The sequence below is a fragment of the Stenella coeruleoalba genome (genome assembly GCF_951394435.1).
Source record: "Stenella coeruleoalba genome assembly, chromosome: 15".
NCBI lineage: Eukaryota > Metazoa > Chordata > Mammalia > Artiodactyla > Delphinidae > Stenella > Stenella coeruleoalba.
Genome location: NC_137161.1, coordinates 31059527 through 31080288, shown reverse-complemented (window position 1 = coordinate 31080288; position 20762 = coordinate 31059527).

The following is a 20762-nucleotide window of genomic DNA, read 5'->3' as shown; positions in this document are numbered from 1 at the left end:
GGAGGAAGCTCTTCACATTCAGAGCAAGGGCAACGTACTGCTCTCTGGCTTGCCTGGGTTGAGTGCCCCAGGCGTCAAAGAGCCTCGCGAAAGCAGTGCTGCGCAGACTCCCTTTGCCAGTCGAACGGCCTCCTTGACTGAAAGAGAACTGCAGTGCCAAAAGGCACCGTGCTGACGACTGGCTCCAGGAAGAGACTCGGGACAGCACTCTCATAGAAGCGAAAGCTAGGCTGTGCGCCCAGCCTGACGAGCAGTACGTACGTTTGCCACACTTCTTTACACAGCTAGGCATGAGCCAGAGAGCCTTGGTCACTGAGGCCTACCTAAGGGACTGCCATACTTACCCAGTAGCTCCCACGCAGAGGTCCCTGTGCCCAAACGGGCCTCCACGGAAGGGCCCTGTTCCTCCCGTTGTGTCTCCTTGAGGCAATCAGAAACCGCTGAGGATCCCTATAGGAGCTCCGGTTTGAAGCTGGGCGACCCTGGCTAAACCTTATTCCCCTCCGTGGTAAACGAGACAGTGGCGGGTCCTAAGCTGCCTGAAGTACACTGCTCGCGCCCACCTTCTCTTTGCTGCCCGAAGGCCTCCCATAAGAAGTCTGAGTTTACTCGTGACAGCAGAAGTCTGAGTTTACGCGTGTGAGGCCTGCTGCTCTCAGTTCCTTGCTGGGAGCTTCAGCAGGAGCGCTCGGGAGCTCGCCGGCACAAGAACTGTGAGTCCCCTCGCCCCACCCCGGCCTCAAGCAAAAGTCCAGATTTCCCCCGTCAGTAACACCTCGGAGTGCCCTAGGAGCGAAGAAGCATGCGTTAACGGAGGGCTTCAACAGTGCTAGGGCTTTATTTCACGAGACACCGTGCACTCACGTTCGTTGTAACAACTGTCAAAGGGCACTGGGTGCCTTCCAACTCCTCTCTTGCGTTTGAGCCACAGGAAGTAAATGCATTCGTTTGATTAAGCTCCGTGAACGTGCAAAGACGATGGCAAAGCGCTGCCCTGTTCGCTCGAAAGCTCTCGTTTGTACGGCCTTCACACGGCCTCAAGGTACGCCGTTCTAAACAGCTTTACATTCCACGCTGGCGTGCCCCCAATTGCGAATGTGGGCTCTTCTGTGAGACACCAATGTGCGTCCCAAAGGAAACCGGGGGGGTGGCTCCCCCAGGACGCCTGCGTACGGCAGTCGGTTGCCAGATGTTTACTTCCAGCCGGAGAAAGAGAAAAAGGGCAGCTTTCCCAGGGACAATTCTGGACCCTTGGGAACATCCAGAATCACCAAAGCCTAAACTTGGCACGGCCTGGGCAACGCTCTTCCGCACGTCCAGCAATCCCCACGTCAAAACCTTTCTCGGCAGAGGCAGGCACTCTCTCCCTTGTACTAGATAGCTCGGCAGAACCTTCCGAGAAACATGCTGCGTCATTCAGCTTGAAAGCGGGACGCGGATGGGAGAGTACGCTTTCTCCCCGTTTGGAGGCGCCGTGCGCTTGGCTTCAAAGCTGCCCGAACAGCACTAGCGGCCCGACGTCTCTGCAGGGCAGGATTGTCGTTGTGGGCCGAGGCTGCGTGTTCTCTCAAAGCGGAAAACCGTGCTGGCAATACCTTGCTAGAAACTCCTCCCACGGCACTACATGTTCAGCTCCGGCCAAACGAAAGGTGACCTCAGGCCTCAAGGTAAGTTCCAGCGTTTCACGTCGGGGGAGTTGGGTGTGCAGTGGTTTCCATGAGGCCAGAGTCCACCACGGAGTGCCTTAACTCTGCGACGCTCCTGGGGGCACACAGGATAGGAGCTCGTTCGCCAATTGCGCAGGATGACGTCTCTCCGTGTCGGAACGGCGGCTCCCGGCTTCTAGAGGAACCTTAGCCTAAACAGGCCCCTGGAGGAAGCTCTTCACATTCAGAGCAAGGGCAACGTACTGCTCTCTGGCTTGCCTGGGTTGAGTGCCCCAGGCGTCAAAGAGCCTCGCGAAAGCAGTGCTGCGCAGACTCCCTTTGCCAGTCGAACGGCCTCCTTGACTGAAAGAGAACTGCAGTGCCAAAAGGCACCGTGCTGACGACTGGCTCCAGGACTCAGGACAGCACTCTCATAGAAGCGAAAGCTAGGCTGTGCGCCCAGCCTGACGAGCAGTACGTACGTTTGCCACACTTCTTTACACAGCTAGGCATGAGCCAGAGAGCCTTGGTCACTGAGGCCTACCTAAGGGACTGCCATACTTACCCAGTAGCTCCCACGCAGAGGTCCCTGTGCCCAAACGGGCCTCCACGGAAGGGCCCTGTTCCTCCCGTTGTGTTTCCTTGAGGCAATCAGAAACCGCTGAGGATCCCTATAGGAGCTCCGGTTTGAAGCTGGGCGACCCTGGCTAAACCTTATTCCCCTCCGTGGTAAATGAGACAGTGGCGGGTCCTAAGCTGCCTGAAGTACACTGCTCGCGCCCACCTTCTCTTTGCTGCCCGAAGGCCTCCCATAAGAAGTCTGAGTTTACTCGTGACAGCAGAAGTCTGAGTTTACGCGTGTGAGGCCTGCTGCTCTCAGTTCCTTGCTGGGAGCTTCAGCAGGAGCGCTCGGGAGCTCGCCGGCACAAGAACTGTGAGTCCCCTCGCCCCACCCCGGCCTCAAGCAAAAGTCCAGATTTCCCCCGTCAGTAACACCTCGGAGTGCCCTAGGAGCGAAGAAGCATGCCTTAACGGAGGGCTTCAACAGTGCTAGGGCTTTATTTCACGAGACACCGTGCACTCACGTTCGTTGTAACAACTGTCAAAGGGCACTGGGTGCCTTCCAACTCCTCTCTTGCGTTTGAGCCACAGGAAGTAAATGCATTCGTTTGATTAAGCTCTGTGAACGTGCAACGACGATGGTGAAGCGCTGCCCTGTTCGCTCGAAAGCTCTCGTTTGTACGGCCTTCACACGGCCTCAAGGTACGCCGTTCTAAACAGCTTTACATTCCACGCTGGCGTGCCCCCAATTGCGAATGTGGGCTCTTCTGTGAGACACCAATGTGCGTCCCAAAGGAAACCGGGGGGGTGGCTCCCCCAGGACGCCTGCGTACGGCAGTCGGTTGCCAGATGTTTACTTCCAGCCGGAGAAAGAGAAAAAGGACAGCTTTCCCAGGGACAATTCTGGACCCTTGGGAACATCCAGAATCACCAAAGCCTAAACTTGGCACGGCCTGGGCAACGCTCTTCCGCACGTCCAGCAATCCCCACGTCAAAACCTTTCTCGGCAGAGGCAGGCACTCTCTCCCTTGTACTAGATAGCTCGGCAGAACCTTCCGAGAAACATGCTGCGTCATTCAGCTTGAAAGCGGGACGCGGATGGGAGAGTACGCTTTCTCCCCGTTTGGAGGCGCCGTGCGCTTGGCTTCAAAGCTGCCCGAACAGCACTAGCGGCCCGACGTCTCTGCACGGCAGGATTGTCGTTGTGGGCCGAGGCTGCGTGTTCTCTCAAAGCGGAAAACCGTGCTGGCAATACCTTGCTAGAAACTCCTCCCACGGCACTACATGTTCAGCTCCGGCCAAACGAAAGGTGACCTCAGGCCTCAAGGTACGTTCCAGCGTTTCACGTCGGGGGAGTTGGGTGTGCAGTGGTTTCCATGAGGCCAGACTCCACCACGGAGTGCCTTAACTCTGCGACGCTCCTGGGGGCACACAGGATAGGAGCTCGTTCGCCAATTGCGCAGGATGACGTCTCTCCGTGGCGGAACGGCGGCTCCCGGCTTCTAGAGGAACCTTAGCCTAAACAGGCCCCTGGAGGAAGCTCTTCACATTCAGAGCAAGGGCAACGTACTGCTCTCTGGCTTGCCTGGGTTGAGTGCCCCAGGCGTCAAAGAGCCTCGCGAAAGCAGTGCTGCGCAGACTCCCTTTGCCAGTCGAACGGCCTCCTTGACTGAAAGAGAACTGCAGTGCCAAAAGGCACCGTGCTGACGACTGGGCTCCAGGAAGAGACTCGGGACAGCACTCTCATAGCAGCGAAAGCTAGGCTGTGCGCCCAGGCTGACGAGCAGTACGTACGTTTGCCACACTTCTTTACACAGCTAGGCATGAGCCAGAGAGCCTTGGTCACTGAGGCCTACCTAAGGGACTGCCATACTTACCCAGTAGCTCCCACGCAGAGGTCCCTGTGCCCAAACGGGCCTCCACGGAAGGGCCCTGTTCCTCCCGTTGTGTTTCCTTGAGGCAATCAGAAACCGCTGAGGATCCCTATAGGAGCTCCGGTTTGAAGCTGGGCGACCCTGGCTAAACCTTATTCCCCTCCGTGGTAAACGAGACAGTGGCGGGTCCTAAGCTGCCTGAAGTACACTGCTCGCGCCCACCTTCTCTTTGCTGCCCGAAGGCCTCCCATAAGAAGTCTGAGTTTACTCGTGACAGCAGAAGTCTGAGTTTACGCGTGTGAGGCCTGCTGCTCTCAGTTCCTTGCTGGGAGCTTCAGCAGGAGCGCTCGGGAGCTCGCCGGCACAAGAACTGTGAGTCCCCTCGCCCCACCCCGGCCTCAAGCAAAAGTCCAGATTTCCCCCGTCAGTAACACCTCGGAGTGCCCTAGGAGCGAAGAAGCATGCGTTAACGGAGGGCTTCAACAGTGCTAGGGCTTTATTTCACGAGACACCGTGCACTCACGTTCGTTGTAACAACTGTCAAAGGGCACTGGGTGCCTTCCAACTCCTCTCTTGCGTTTGAGCCACAGGAAGTAAATGCATTCGTTTGATTAAGCTCTGTGAACGTGCAACGACGATGGTGAAGCGCTGCCCTGTTCGCTCGAAAGCTCTCGTTTGTACGGCCTTCACACGGCCTCAAGGTACGCCGTTCTAAACAGCTTTACATTCCACGCTGGCGTGCCCCCAATTGCGAATGTGGGCTCTTCTGTGAGACACCAATGTGCGTCCCAAAGGAAACCGGGGGGGTGGCTCCCCCAGGACGCCTGCGTACGGCAGTCGGTTGCCAGATGTTTACTTCCAGCCGGAGAAAGAGAAAAAGGACAGCTTTCCCAGGGACAATTCTGGACCCTTGGGAACATCCAGAATCACCAAAGCCTAAACTTGGCACGGCCTGGGCAACGCTCTTCCGCACGTCCAGCAATCCCCACGTCAAAACCTTTCTCGGCAGAGGCAGGCACTCTCTCCCTTGTACTAGATAGCTCGGCAGAACCTTCCGAGAAACATGCTGCGTCATTCAGCTTGAAAGCGGGACGCGGATGGGAGAGTACGCTTTCTCCCCGTTTGGAGGCGCCGTGCGCTTGGCTTCAAAGCTGCCCGAACAGCACTAGCGGCCCGACGTCTCTGCACGGCAGGATTGTCGTTGTGGGCCGAGGCTGCGTGTTCTCTCAAAGCGGAAAACCGTGCTGGCAATACCTTGCTAGAAACTCCTCCCACGGCACTACATGTTCAGCTCCGGCCAAACGAAAGGTGACCTCAGGCCTCAAGGTACGTTCCAGCGTTTCACGTCGGGGGAGTTGGGTGTGCAGTGGTTTCCATGAGGCCAGACTCCACCACGGAGTGCCTTAACTCTGCGACGCTCCTGGGGGCACACAGGATAGGAGCTCGTTCGCCAATTGCGCAGGATGACGTCTCTCCGTGGCGGAACGGCGGCTCCCGGCTTCTAGAGGAACCTTAGCCTAAACAGGCCCCTGGAGGAAGCTCTTCACATTCAGAGCAAGGGCAACGTACTGCTCTCTGGCTTGCCTGGGTTGAGTGCCCCAGGCGTCAAAGAGCCTCGCGAAAGCAGTGCTGCGCAGACTCCCTTTGCCAGTCGAACGGCCTCCTTGACTGAAAGAGAACTGCAGTGCCAAAAGGCACCGTGCTGACGACTGGGCTCCAGGAAGAGACTCGGGACAGCACTCTCATAGCAGCGAAAGCTAGGCTGTGCGCCCAGGCTGACGAGCAGTACGTACGTTTGCCACACTTCTTTACACAGCTAGGCATGAGCCAGAGAGCCTTGGTCACTGAGGCCTACCTAAGGGACTGCCATACTTACCCAGTAGCTCCCACGCAGAGGTCCCTGTGCCCAAACGGGCCTCCACGGAAGGGCCCTGTTCCTCCCGTTGTGTTTCCTTGAGGCAATCAGAAACCGCTGAGGATCCCTATAGGAGCTCCGGTTTGAAGCTGGGCGACCCTGGCTAAACCTTATTCCCCTCCGTGGTAAACGAGACAGTGGCGGGTCCTAAGCTGCCTGAAGTACACTGCTCGCGCCCACCTTCTCTTTGCTGCCGGAAGGCCTCCCATAAGAAGTCTGAGTTTACTCGTGACAGCAGAAGTCTGAGTTTACGCGTGTGAGGCCTGCTGCTCTCAGTTCCTTGCTGGGAGCTTCAGCAGGAGCGCTCGGGAGCTCGCCGGCACAAGAACTGTGAGTCCCCTCGCCCCACCCCGGCCTCAAGCAAAAGTCCAGATTTCCCCCGTCAGTAACACCTCGGAGTGCCCTAGGAGCGAAGAAGCATGCCTTAACGGAGGGCTTCAACAGTGCTAGGGCTTTATTTCACGAGACACCGTGCACTCACGTTCGTTGTAACAACTGTCAAAGGGCACTGGGTGCCTTCCAACTCCTCTCTTGCGTTTGAGCCACAGGAAGTAAATGCATTCGTTTGATTAAGCTCTGTGAACGTGCAACGACGATGGTGAAGCGCTGCCCTGTTCGCTCGAAAGCTCTCGTTTGTACGGCCTTCACACGGCCTCAAGGTACGCCGTTCTAAACAGCTTTACATTCCACGCTGGCGTGCCCCCAATTGCGAATGTGGGCTCTTCTGTGAGACACCAATGTGCGTCCCAAAGGAAACCGGGGGGGTGGCTCCCCCAGGACGCCTGCGTACGGCAGTCGGTTGCCAGATGTTTACTTCCAGCCGGAGAAAGAGAAAAAGGACAGCTTTCCCAGGGACAATTCTGGACCCTTGGGAACATCCAGAATCACCAAAGCCTAAACTTGGCACGGCCTGGGCAACGCTCTTCCGCACGTCCAGCAATCCCCACGTCAAAACCTTTCTCGGCAGAGGCAGGCACTCTCTCCCTTGTACTAGATAGCTCGGCAGAACCTTCCGAGAAACATGCTGCGTCATTCAGCTTGAAAGCGGGACGCGGATGGGAGAGTACGCTTTCTCCCCGTTTGGAGGCGCCGTGCGCTTGGCTTCAAAGCTGCCCGAACAGCACTAGCGGCCCGACGTCTCTGCACGGCAGGATTGTCGTTGTGGGCCGAGGCTGCGTGTTCTCTCAAAGCGGAAAACCGTGCTGGCAATACCTTGCTAGAAACTCCTCCCACGGCACTACATGTTCAGCTCCGGCCAAACGAAAGGTGACCTCAGGCCTCAAGGTAAGTTCCAGCGTTTCACGTCGGGGGAGTTGGGTGTGCAGTGGTTTCCATGAGGCCAGACTCCACCACGGAGTGCCTTAACTCTGCGACGCTCCTGGGGGCACACAGGATAGGAGCTCGTTCGCCAATTGCGCAGGATGACGTCTCTCCGTGGCGGAACGGCGGCTCCCGGCTTCTAGAGGAACCTTAGCCTAAACAGGCCCCTGGAGGAAGCTCTTCACATTCAGAGCAAGGGCAACGTACTGCTCTCTGGCTTGCCTGGGTTGAGTGCCCCAGGCGTCAAAGAGCCTCGCGAAAGCAGTGCTGCGCAGACTCCCTTTGCCAGTCGAACGGCCTCCTTGACTGAAAGAGAACTGCAGTGCCAAAAGGCACCGTGCTGACGACTGGCTCCAGGAAGAGACTCGGGACAGCACTCTCATAGAAGCGAAAGCTAGGCTGTGCGCCCAGCCTGACGAGCAGTACGTACGTTTGCCACACTTCTTTACACAGCTAGGCATGAGCCAGAGAGCCTTGGTCACTGAGGCCTACATAAGGGACTGCCATACTTACCCAGTAGCTCCCACGCAGAGGTCCCTGTGCCCAAACGGGCCTCCACGGAAGGGCCCTGTTCCTCCCGTTGTGTCTCCTTGAGGCAATCAGAAACCGCTGAGGATCCCTATAGGAGCTCCGGTTTGAAGCTGGGCGACCCTGGCTAAACCTTATTCCCCTCCGTGGTAAACGAGACAGTGGCGGGTCCTAAGCTGCCTGAAGTACACTGCTCGCGCCCACCTTCTCTTTGCTGCCCGAAGGCCTCCCATAAGAAGTCTGAGTTTACTCGTGACAGCAGAAGTCTGAGTTTACGCGTGTGAGGCCTGCTGCTCTCAGTTCCTTGCTGGGAGCTTCAGCAGGAGCGCTCGGGAGCTCGCCGGCACAAGAACTGTGAGTCCCCTCGCCCCACCCCGGCCTCAAGCAAAAGTCCAGATTTCCCCCGTCAGTAACACCTCGGAGTGCCCTAGGAGCGAAGAAGCATGCCTTAACGGAGGGCTTCAACAGTGCTAGGGCTTTATTTCACGAGACACCGTGCACTCACGTTCGTTGTAACAACTGTCAAAGGGCACTGGGTGCCTTCCAACTCCTCTCTTGCGTTTGAGCCACAGGAAGTAAATGCATTCGTTTGATTAAGCTCCGTGAACGTGCAAAGACGATGGCAAAGCGCTGCCCTGTTCGCTCGAAAGCTCTCGTTTGTACGGCCTTCACACGGCCTCAAGGTACGCCGTTCTAAACAGCCTTACATTCCACGCTGGCCTGCCCCCAACTGGGAATGTGGGCTCTTCTGTGAGACACCAATGTGCGTCCCGAAGGAAACCGGGGTGGGGGGGGGCTCCCCCAGGACGCCTGCGTACGGCAGTCGGTTGCCAGATGTTTACTTCCAGCCGGAGAAAGAGAAAAAGGACAGCTTTCCCAGGGACAATTCTGGACCCTTGGGAACATCCAGAATCACCAAAGCCTAAACTTGGCACGGCCTGCGGAACGCTCTTCCGCACGTCCAGCAATCCCCACGTCAAAACCTTTCTCGGCAGAGGCAGGCACTCTCTCCCTTGTACTAGATAGCTCGGCAGAACCTTCCGAGAAACATGCTGCGTCATTCAGCTTGAAAGCGGGACGCGGATGGGAGAGTACGCTTTCTCCCCGTTTGGAGGCGCCGTGCGCTTGGCTTCAAAGCTGCCCGAACAGCACTAGCGGCCCGACGTCTCTGCACGGCAGGATTGTCGTTGTGGGCCGAGGCTGCGTGTTCTCTCAAAGCGGAAAACCGTGCTGGCAATACCTTGCTAGAAACTCCTCCCACGGCACTACATGTTCAGCTCCGGCCAAACGAAAGGTGACCTCAGGCCTCAAGGTAAGTTCCAGCGTTTCACGTCGGGGGAGTTGGGTGTGCAGTGGTTTCCATGAGGCCAGACTCCACCACGGAGTGCCTTAACTCTGCGACGCTCCTGGGGGCACACAGGATAGGAGCTCGTTCGCCAATTGCGCAGGATGACGTCTCTCCGTGTCGGAACGGCGGCTCCCGGCTTCTAGAGGAACCTTAGCCTAAACAGGCCCCTGGAGGAAGCTCTTCACATTCAGAGCAAGGGCAACGTACTGCTCTCTGGCTTGCCTGGGTTGAGTGCCCCAGGCGTCAAAGAGCCTCGCGAAAGCAGTGCTGCGCAGACTCCCTTTGCCAGTCGAACGGCCTCCTTGACTGAAAGAGAACTGCAGTGCCAAAAGGCACCGTGCTGACGACTGGCTCCAGGAAGAGACTCGGGACAGCACTCTCATAGAAGCGAAAGCTAGGCTGTGCGCCCAGCCTGACGAGCAGTACGTACGTTTGCCACACTTCTTTACACAGCTAGGCATGAGCCAGAGAGCCTTGGTCACTGAGGCCTACCTAAGGGACTGCCATACTTACCCAGTAGCTCCCACGCAGAGGTCCCTGTGCCCAAACGGGCCTCCACGGAAGGGCCCTGTTCCTCCCGTTGTGTCTCCTTGAGGCAATCAGAAACCGCTGAGGATCCCTATAGGAGCTCCGGTTTGAAGCTGGGCGACCCTGGCTAAACCTTATTCCCCTCCGTGGTAAACGAGACAGTGGCGGGTCCTAAGCTGCCTGAAGTACACTGCTCGCGCCCACCTTCTCTTTGCTGCCCGAAGGCCTCCCATAAGAAGTCTGAGTTTACTCGTGACAGCAGAAGTCTGAGTTTACGCGTGTGAGGCCTGCTGCTCTCAGTTCCTTGCTGGGAGCTTCAGCAGGAGCGCTCGGGAGCTCGCCGGCACAAGAACTGTGAGTCCCCTCGCCCCACCCCGGCCTCAAGCAAAAGTCCAGATTTCCCCCGTCAGTAACACCTCGGAGTGCCCTAGGAGCGAAGAAGCATGCGTTAACGGAGGGCTTCAACAGTGCTAGGGCTTTATTTCACGAGACACCGTGCACTCACGTTCGTTGTAACAACTGTCAAAGGGCACTGGGTGCCTTCCAACTCCTCTCTTGCGTTTGAGCCACAGGAAGTAAATGCATTCGTTTGATTAAGCTCCGTGAACGTGCAAAGACGATGGCAAAGCGCTGCCCTGTTCGCTCGAAAGCTCTCGTTTGTACGGCCTTCACACGGCCTCAAGGTACGCCGTTCTAAACAGCCTTACATTCCACGCTGGCCTGCCCCCAACTGGGAATGTGGGCTCTTCTGTGAGACACCAATGTGCGTCCCGAAGGAAACCGGGGTGGGGGGGGGGCTCCCCCAGGACGCCTGCGTACGGCAGTCGGTTGCCAGATGTTTACTTCCAGCCGGAGAAAGAGAAAAAGGGCAGCTTTCCCAGGGACAATTCTGGACCCTTGGGAACATCCAGAATCACCAAAGCCTAAACTTGGCACGGCCTGGGCAACGTTCTTCCGCACGTCCAGCAATCCCCACGTCAAAACCTTTCTCGGCAGAGGCAGGCACTCTCTCCCTTGTACTAGATAGCTCGGCAGAACCTTCCGAGAAACATGCTGCGTCATTCAGCTTGAAAGTGGGACGCGGATGGGAGAGTACGCTTTCTCCCCGTTTGGAGGCGCCGTGCGCTTGGCTTCAAAGCTGCCCGAACAGCACTAGCGACCCGACGTCTCTGCACGGCAGGATTGTCGTTGTGGGCCGAGGCTGCGTGTTCTCTCACAACGGAAAACCGTGCTGGCAATACCTTGCTAGAAACTCCTCCCACGGCACTACATGTTCAGCTCCGGCCAAACGAAAGGTGACCTCAGGCCTCAAGGTAAGTTCCAGCGTTTCACGTCGGGGGAGTTGGGTGTGCAGTGGTTTCCATGAGGCCAGACTCCACCACGGAGTGCATTAACTCTGCGACGCTCCTGGGGGCACACAGGATAGGAGCTCGTTCGCCAATTGCGCAGGATGACTTCTCTCCGTGGCGGAACGGCGGCTCCCGGCTTCTAGAGGAACCTTAGCCTAAACAGGCCCCTGGAGGAAGCTCTTCACATTCAGAGCAAGGGCAACGTACTGCTCTCTGGCTTGCCTGGGTTGAGTGCCCCAGGCGTCAAAGAGCCTCGCGAAAGCAGTGCTGCGCAGACTCCCTTTGCCAGTCGAACGGCCTCCTTGACTGAAAGAGAACTGCAGTGCCAAAAGGCACCGTGCTGACGACTGGGCTCCAGGAAGAGACTCGGGACAGCACTCTCATAGCAGCGAAAGCTAGGCTGTGCGCCCAGCCTGACGAGCAGTACGTACGTTTGCCACACTTCTTTACACAGCTAGGCATGAGCCAGAGAGCCTTGGTCACTGAGGCCTACCTAAGGGACTGCCATACTTACCCAGTAGCTCCCACGCAGAGGTCCCTGTGCCCAAACGGGCCTCCACGGAAGGGCCCTGTTCCTCCCGTTGTGTTTCCTTGAGGCAATCAGAAACCGCTGAGGATCCCTATAGGAGCTCCGGTTTGAAGCTGGGCGACCCTGGCTAAACCTTATTCCCCTCCGTGGTAAACGAGACAGTGGCGGGTCCTAAGCTGCCTGAAGTACACTGCTCGCGCCCACCTTCTCTTTGCTGCCCGAAGGCCTCCCATAAGAAGTCTGAGTTTACTCGTGACAGCAGAAGTCTGAGTTTACGCGTGTGAGGCCTGCTGCTCTCAGTTCCTTGCTGGGAGCTTCAGCAGGAGCGCTCGGGAGCTCGCCGGCACAAGAACTGTGAGTCCCCTCGCCCCACCCCGGCCTCAAGCAAAAGTCCAGATTTCCCCCGTCAGTAACACCTCGGAGTGCCCTAGGAGCGAAGAAGCATGCCTTAACGGAGGGCTTCAACAGTGCTAGGGCTTTATTTCACGAGACACCGTGCACTCACGTTCGTTGTAACAACTGTCAAAGGGCACTGGATGCCTTCCAACTCCTCTCTTGCGTTTGAGCCACAGAAAGTAAATGCATTCGTTTGATTAAGCTCTGTGAACGTGCAACGACGATGGTGAAGCGCTGCCCTGTTCACTCGAAAGCTCTCGTTTGTACGGCCTTCACACGGCCTCAAGGTACGCCGTTCTAAACAGCTTTACATTCCACGCTGGCGTGCCCCCAATTGCGAATGTGGGCTCTTCTGTGAGACACCAATGTGCGTCCCAAAAGAAACCGGGGGGGTGGCTCCCCCAGGACGCCTGCATACGGCAGTCGGTTGCCAGATGTTTACTTCCAGCCGGAGAAAGAGAAAAAGGGCAGCTTTCCCAGGGACAATTCTGGACCCTTGGGAACATCCAGAATCACCAAAGCCTAAACTTGGCACGGCCTGGGCAACGTTCTTCCGCACGTCCAGCAATCCCCACGTCAAAACCTTTCTCGGCAGAGGCAGGCACTCTCTCCCTTGTACTAGATAGCTCGGCAGAACCTTCCGAGAAACATGCTGCGTCATTCAGCTTGAAAGTGGGACGCGGATGGGAGAGTACGCTTTCTCCCCGTTTGGAGGCGCCGTGCGCTTGGCTTCAAAGCTGCCTGAACAGCACTAGCGACCCGACGTCTCTGCACGGCAGGATTGTCGTTGTGGGCCGAGGCTGCGTGTTCTCTCACAACGGAAAACCGTGCTGGCAATACCTTGCTAGAAACTCCTCCCACGGCACTACATGTTCAGCTCCGGCCAAACGAAAGGTGACCTCAGGCCTCAAGGTAAGTTCCAGCGTTTCACGTCGGGGGAGTTGGGTGTGCAGTGGTTTCCATGAGGCCAGACTCCACCACGGAGTGCATTAACTCTGCGACGCTCCTGGGGGCACACAGGATAGGAGCTCGTTCGCCAATTGCGCAGGATGACTTCTCTCCGTGGCGGAACGGCGGCTCCCGGCTTCTAGAGGAACCTTAGCCTAAACAGGCCCCTGGAGGAAGCTCTTCACATTCAGAGCAAGGGCAACGTACTGCTCTCTGGCTTGCCTGGGTTGAGTGCCCCAGGCGTCAAAGAGCCTCGCGAAAGCAGTGCTGCGCAGACTCCCTTTGCCAGTCGAACGGCCTCCTTGACTGAAAGAGAACTGCAGTGCCAAAAGGCACCGTGCTGACGACTGGCTCCAGGAAGAGACTCGGGACAGCACTCTCATAGAAGCGAAAGCTAGGCTGTGCGCCCAGCCTGACGAGCAGTACGTACGTTTGCCACACTTCTTTACACAGCTAGGCATGAGCCAGAGAGCCTTGGTCACTGAGGCCTACCTAAGGGACTGCCATACTTACCCAGTAGCTCCCACGCAGAGGTCCCTGTGCCCAAACGGGCCTCCACGGAAGGGCCCTGTTCCTCCCGTTGTGTCTCCTTGAGGCAATCAGAAACCGCTGAGGATCCCTATAGGAGCTCCGGTTTGAAGCTGGGCGACCCTGGCTAAACCTTATTCCCCTCCGTGGTAAACGAGACAGTGGCGGGTCCTAAGCTGCCTGAAGTACACTGCTCGCGCCCACCTTCTCTTTGCTGCCCGAAGGCCTCCCATAAGAAGTCTGAGTTTACTCGTGACAGCAGAAGTCTGAGTTTACGCGTGTGAGGCCTGCTGCTCTCAGTTCCTTGCTGGGAGCTTCAGCAGGAGCGCTCGGGAGCTCGCCGGCACAAGAACTGTGAGTCCCCTCGCCCCACCCCGGCCTCAAGCAAAAGTCCAGATTTCCCCCATCAGTAACACCTCGGAGTGCCCTAGGAGCGAAGAAGCATGCGTTAACGGAGGGCTTCAACAGTGCTAGGGCTTTATTTCACGAGACACCGTGCACTCACGTTCGTTGTAACAACTGTCAAAGGGCACTGGGTGCCTTCCAACTCCTCTCTTGCGTTTGAGCCACAGGAAGTAAATGCATTCGTTTGATTAAGCTCCGTGAACGTGCAAAGACGATGGCGAAGCGCTGCCCTGTTCGCTCGAAAGCTCTCCTTTGTATGGCCTTCACACGGCCTCAAGGTACGCCGTTCTAAACAGCCTTACATTCCACGCTGGCGTGCCACCAACTGGGAATGTGGGCTCTTCTGTGAGACACCAATGTGCGTCCCGAAGGAAACCGGGGTGGGGGGGGGGCTCCCTCAGGACGCCTGCGTACGGCAGTCGGTTGCCAGATGTTTACTTCCAGCCGGAGAAAGAGAAAAAGGGCAGCTTTCCCAGGGACAATTCTGGACCCTTGGGAACATCCAGAATCACCAAAGCCTAAACTTGGCACGGCCTGGGCAACGTTCTTCCGCACGTCCAGCAATCCCCACGTCAAAACCTTTCTCGGCAGAGGCAGGCACTCTCTCCCTTGTACTAGATAGCTCGGCAGAACCTTCCGAGAAACATGCTGCGTCATTCAGCTTGAAAGTGGGACGCGGATGGGAGAGTACGCTTTCTCCCCGTTTGGAGGCGCCGTGCGCTTGGCTTCAAAGCTGCCTGAACAGCACTAGCGACCCGACGTCTCTGCACGGCAGGATTGTCGTTGTGGGCCGAGGCTGCGTGTTCTCTCACAACGGAAAACCGTGCTGGCAATACCTTGCTAGAAACTCCTCCCACGGCACTACATGTTCAGCTCCGGCCAAACGAAAGGTGACCTCAGGCCTCAAGGTAAGTTCCAGCGTTTCACGTCGGGGGAGTTGGGTGTGCAGTGGTTTCCATGAGGCCAGACTCCACCACGGAGTGCATTAACTCTGCGACGCTCCTGGGGGCACACAGGATAGGAGCTCGTTCGCCAATTGCGCAGGATGACTTCTCTCCGTGGCGGAACGGCGGCTCCCGGCTTCTAGAGGAACCTTAGCCTAAACAGGCCCCTGGAGGAAGCTCTTCACATTCAGAGCAAGGGCAACGTACTGCTCTCTGGCTTGCCTGGGTTGAGTGCCCCAGGCGTCAAAGAGCCTCGCGAAAGCAGTGCTGCGCAGACTCCCTTTGCCAGTCGAACGGCCTCCTTGACTGAAAGAGAACTGCAGTGCCAAAAGGCACCGTGCTGACGACTGGCTCCAGGAAGAGACTCGGGACAGCACTCTCATAGAAGCGAAAGCTAGGCTGTGCGCCCAGCCTGACGAGCAGTACGTACGTTTGCCACACTTCTTTACACAGCTAGGCATGAGCCAGAGAGCCTTGGTCACTGAGGCCTACCTAAGGGACTGCCATACTTACCCAGTAGCTCCCACGCAGAGGTCCCTGTGCCCAAACGGGCCTCCACGGAAGGGCCCTGTTCCTCCCGTTGTGTCTCCTTGAGGCAATCAGAAACCGCTGAGGATCCCTATAGGAGCTCCGGTTTGAAGCTGGGCGACCCTGGCTAAACCTTATTCCCCTCCGTGGTAAACGAGACAGTGGCGGGTCCTAAGCTGCCTGAAGTACACTGCTCGCGCCCACCTTCTCTTTGCTGCCCGAAGGCCTCCCATAAGAAGTCTGAGTTTACTCGTGACAGCAGAAGTCTGAGTTTACGCGTGTGAGGCCTGCTGCTCTCAGTTCCTTGCTGGGAGCTTCAGCAGGAGCGCTCGGGAGCTCGCCGGCACAAGAACTGTGAGTCCCCTCGCCCCACCCCGGCCTCAAGCAAAAGTCCAGATTTCCCCCGTCAGTAACACCTCGGAGTGCCCTAGGAGCGAAGAAGCATGCGTTAACGGAGGGCTTCAACAGTGCTAGGGCTTTATTTCACGAGACACCGTGCACTCACGTTCGTTGTAACAACTGTCAAAGGGCACTGGGTGCCTTCCAACTCCTCTCTTGCGTTTGAGCCACAGGAAGTAAATGCATTCGTTTGATTAAGCTCCGTGAACGTGCAAAGACGATGGCGAAGCGCTGCCCTGTTCGCTCGAAAGCTCTCCTTTGTATGGCCTTCACACGGCCTCAAGGTACGCCGTTCTAAACAGCCTTACATTCCACGCTGGCGTGCCACCAACTGGGAATGTGGGCTCTTCTGTGAGACACCAATGTGCGTCCCGAAGGAAACCGGGGTGGGGGGGGGGCTCCCCCAGGACGCCTGCGTACGGCAGTCGGTTGCCAGATGTTTACTTCCAGCCGGAGAAAGAGAAAAAGGACAGCTTTCCCAGGGACAATTCTGGACCCTTGGGAACATCCAGAATCACCAAAGCCTAAACTTGGCACGGCCTGGGGAACGCTCTTCCGCACGTCCAGCAATCCCCACGTCAAAACCTTTCTCGGCAGAGGCAGGCACTCTCTCCCTTGTACTAGATAGCTCGGCAGAACCTTCCGAGAAACATGCTGCGTCATTCAGCTTGAAAGCGGGACGCGGATGGGAGAGTACGCTTTCTCCCCGTTTGGAGGCGCCGTGCGCTTGGCTTCAAAGCTGCCCGAACAGCACTAGCGGCCCGACGTCTCTGCACGGCAGGATTGTCGTTGTGGGCCGAGGCTGCGTGTTCTCTCAAAGCGGAAAACCGTGCTGGCAATACCTTGCTAGAAACTCCTCCCACGGCACTACATGTTCCGCTCCGGCCAAACGAAAGGTGACCTCAGGCCTCAAGGTACGTTCCAGCGTTTCACGTCGGGGGAGTTGGGTGTGCAGTGGTTTCCATGAGGCCAGACTCCACCACGGAGTGCCTTAACTCTGCGACGCTCCTGGGGGCACACAGGATAGGAGCTCGTTCGCCAATTGCGCAGGATGACTTCTCTCCGTGGCGGAACGGCGGCTCCCGGCTTCTAGAGGAACCTTAGCCTAAACAGGCCCCTGGAGGAAGCTCTTCACATTCAGAGCAAGGGCAACGTACTTCTCTCTGGCTTGCCTGGGTTGAGTGCCCCAGGCGTCAAAGAGCCTCGCGAAAGCAGTGCTGCGCAGACTCCCTTTGCCAGTCGAACGGCCTCCTTGACTGAAAGAGAACTGCAGTGCCAAAAGGCACCGTGCTGACGACTGGCTCCAGGACTCGGGACAGCACTCTCATAGAAGCGAAAGCTAGGCTGTGCGCCCAGCCTGACGAGCAGTACGTACGTTTGCCACACTTCTTTACACAGCTAGGCATGAGCCAGAGAGCCTTGGTCACTGAGGCCTACCTAAGGGACTGCCATACTTACCCAGTAGCTCCCACGCAGAGGTCCCTGTGCCCAAACGGGCCTCCACGGAAGGGCCCTGTTCCTCCCGTTGTGTTTCCTTGAGGCAATCAGAAACCGCTGAGGATCCCTATAGGAGCTCCGGTTTGAAGCTGGGCGACCCTGGCTAAACCTTATTCCCCTCCGTGGTAAACGAGACAGTGGCGGGTCCTAAGCTGCCTGAAGTACACTGCTCGCGCCCACCTTCTCTTTGCTGCCCGAAGGCCTCCCATAAGAAGTCTGAGTTTACTCGTGACAGCAGAAGTCTGAGTTTACGCGTGTGAGGCCTGCTGCTCTCAGTTCCTTGCTGGGAGCTTCAGCAGGAGCGCTCGGGAGCTCGCCGGCACAAGAACTGTGAGTCCCCTCGCCCCACCCCGGCCTCAAGCAAAAGTCCAGATTTCCCCCGTCAGTAACACCTCGGAGTGCCCTAGGAGCGAAGAAGCATGCCTTAACGGAGGGCTTCAACAGTGCTAGGGCTTTATTTCACGAGACACCGTGCACTCACGTTCGTTGTAACAACTGTCAAAGGGCACTGGATGCCTTCCAACTCCTCTCTTGCGTTTGAGCCACAGGAAGTAAATGCATTCGTTTGATTAAGCTCTGTGAACGTGCAACGACGATGGTGAAGCGCTGCCCTGTTCGCTCGAAAGCTCTCGTTTGTACGGCCTTCACACGGCCTCAAGGTACGCCGTTCTAAACAGCTTTACATTCCACGCTGGCGTGCCCCCAATTGCGAATGTGGGCTCTTCTGTGAGACACCAGTGTGCGTGCCAAAGGAAACCGGGGGGGTGGCTCCCCCAGGACGCCTGCGTACGGCAGTCGGTTGCCAGATGTTTACTTCCAGCCGGAGAAAGAGAAAAAGGACAGCTTTCCCAGGGACAATTCTGGACCCTTGGGAACATCCAGAATCACCAAAGCCTAAACTTGGCACGGCCTGGGGAACGCTCTTCCGCACGTCCAGCAATCCCCACGTCAAAACCTTTCTCGGCAGAGGCAGGCACTCTCTCCCTTGTACTAGATAGCTCGGCAGAACCTTCCGAGAAACATGCTGCGTCATTCAGCTTGAAAGCGGGACGCGGATGGGAGAGTACGCTTTCTCCCCGTTTGGAGGCGCCGTGCGCTTGGCTTCAAAGCTGCCCGAACAGCACTAGCGGCCCGACGTCTCTGCACGGCAGGATTGTCGTTGTGGGCCGAGGCTGCGTGTTCTCTCAAAGCGGAAAACCGTGCTGGCAATACCTTGCTAGAAACTCCTCCCACGGCACTACATGTTCCGCTCCGGCCAAACGAAAGGTGACCTCAGGCCTCAAGGTAAGTTCCAGCGTTTCACGTCGGGGGAGTTGGGTGTGCAGTGGTTTCCATGAGGCCAGACTCCACCACAGAGTGCCTTAACTCTGCGACGCTCCTGGGGGCACACAGGATAGGAGCTCGTTCGCCAATTGCGCAGGATGACGTCTCTCCGTGGCGGAACGGCGGCTCCCGGCTTCTAGAGGAACCTTAGCCTAAACAGGCCCCTGGAGGAAGCTCTTCACATTCAGAGCAAGGGCAACGTACTGCTCTCTGGCTTGCCTGGGTTGAGTGCCCCAGGCGTCAAAGAGCCTCGCGAAAGCAGTGCTGCGCAGACTCCCTTTGCCAGTCGAACGGCCTCCTTGACTGAAAGAGAACTGCAGTGCCAAAAGGCACCGTGCTGACGACTGGCTCCAGGACTCGGGACAGCACTCTCATAGAAGCGAAAGCTAGGCTGTGCGCCCAGCCTGACGAGCAGTACGTACGTTTGCCACACTTCTTTACACAGCTAGGCATGAGCCAGAGAGTCTTGGTCACTGAGGCCTACCTAAGGGACTGCCATACTTACCCAGTAGCTCCCACGCAGAGGTCCCTGTGCCCAAACGGGCCTCCACGGAAGGGCCCTGTTCCTCCAGTTGTGTTTCCTTGAGGCAATCAGAAACCGCTGAGGATCCCTATAGGAGCTCCGGTTTGAAGCTGGGCGACCCTGGCTAAACCTTATTCCCCTCCGTGGTACACAAGACAGTGGCGGGTCCTAAGCTGCCTGAAGTACACTGCTCGCGCCCACCTTCTCTTTGTTGCCGGAAGGCCTCCCATAAGAAATCTGAGTTTACTCGTGACAGCAGAAGTCTGAGTTTACGCGTGTGAGGCCTGCTGCTCTCAGTTCCTTGCTGGGAGCTTCAGCAGGAGCGCTCGGGTGCTCGCCGGCACAAGAACTGTGAGTCCCCTCGCCCCACCCCGGCCTCAAGCAAAAGTCCAGATTTCCCCCGTCAGTAACACCTCGGAGTGCCCTAGGAGCGAAGAAGCATGCCTTAACGGAGGGCTTCAACAGTGCTAGGGCTTTATTTCACGAGACACCGTGCACTCACGTTCGTTGTAACAACTGTCAAAGGGCACTGGATGCCTTCCAACTCCTCTCTTGCGTTTGAGCCACAGGAAGTAAATGCATTCGTTTGATTAAGCTCTGTGAACTTGCAACGACGATGGTGAAGCGCTGCCCTGTTCGCTCGAAAGCTCTCGTTTGTACGGCCTTCACACGGCCTCAAGGTACGCCGTTCTAAACAGCTTTACATTCCACGCTGGCGTGCCCCCAATTGCGAATGTGGGCTCTTCTGTGAGACACCAATGTGCGTCCCAAAGGAAACCGGGGGGGTGGCTCCCCCAGGACGCCTGCGTACGGCAGTCGGTTGCCAGATGTTTACTTCCAGCCGGAGAAAGAGAAAAAGGACAGCTTTCCCAGGGACAATTCTGGACCCTTGGGAACATCCAGAATCACCAAAGCCTAAACTTGGCACGGCCTGGGCAACGCTCTTCCGCACGTCCAGCAATCCCCACGTCAAAACCTTTCTCGGCAGAGGCAGGCACTCTCTCCCTTGTACTAGATAGCTCGGCAGAACCTTCCGAGAAACATGCTGCGTCATTCAGCTTGAAAGCGGGACGCGGATGGGAGAGTACGCTTTCTCCCCGTTTGGAGGCGCCGTGCGCTTGGCTTCAAAGCTGCCCGAACAGCACTAGCGGCCCGACGTCTCTGCACGGCAGGATTGTCGTTGTGGGCCGAGGCTGCGTGTTCTCTCACAGCGGAAAACCGTGCTGGCAATACCTTGCTAGAAACTCCTCCCACGGCACTACATGTTCAGCTCCGGCCAAACGAAAGGTGACCTCAGGCCTCAAGGTAAGTTCCAGCGTTTCACGTCGGGGGAGTTGGGTGTGCAGTGGTTTCCATGAGGCCAGACTCCACCACGGAGTGCCTTAACTCTGCGACGCTCCTGGGGGCACACAGGATAGGAGCTCGTTCGCCAATTGCGCAGGATGACGTCTCTCCGTGGCGGAACGGCGGCTCCCGGCTTCTAGAGGAACCTTAGCCTAAACAGGCCCCTGGAGGAAGCTCTTCACATTCAGAGCAAGGGCAACGTACTGCTCTCTGGCTTGCCTGGGTTGAGTGCCCCAGGCGTCAAAGAGCCTCGCGAAAGCAGTGCTGCGCAGACTCCCTTTGCCAGTCGAACGGCCTCCTTGACTGAAAGAGAACTGCAGTGCCAAAAG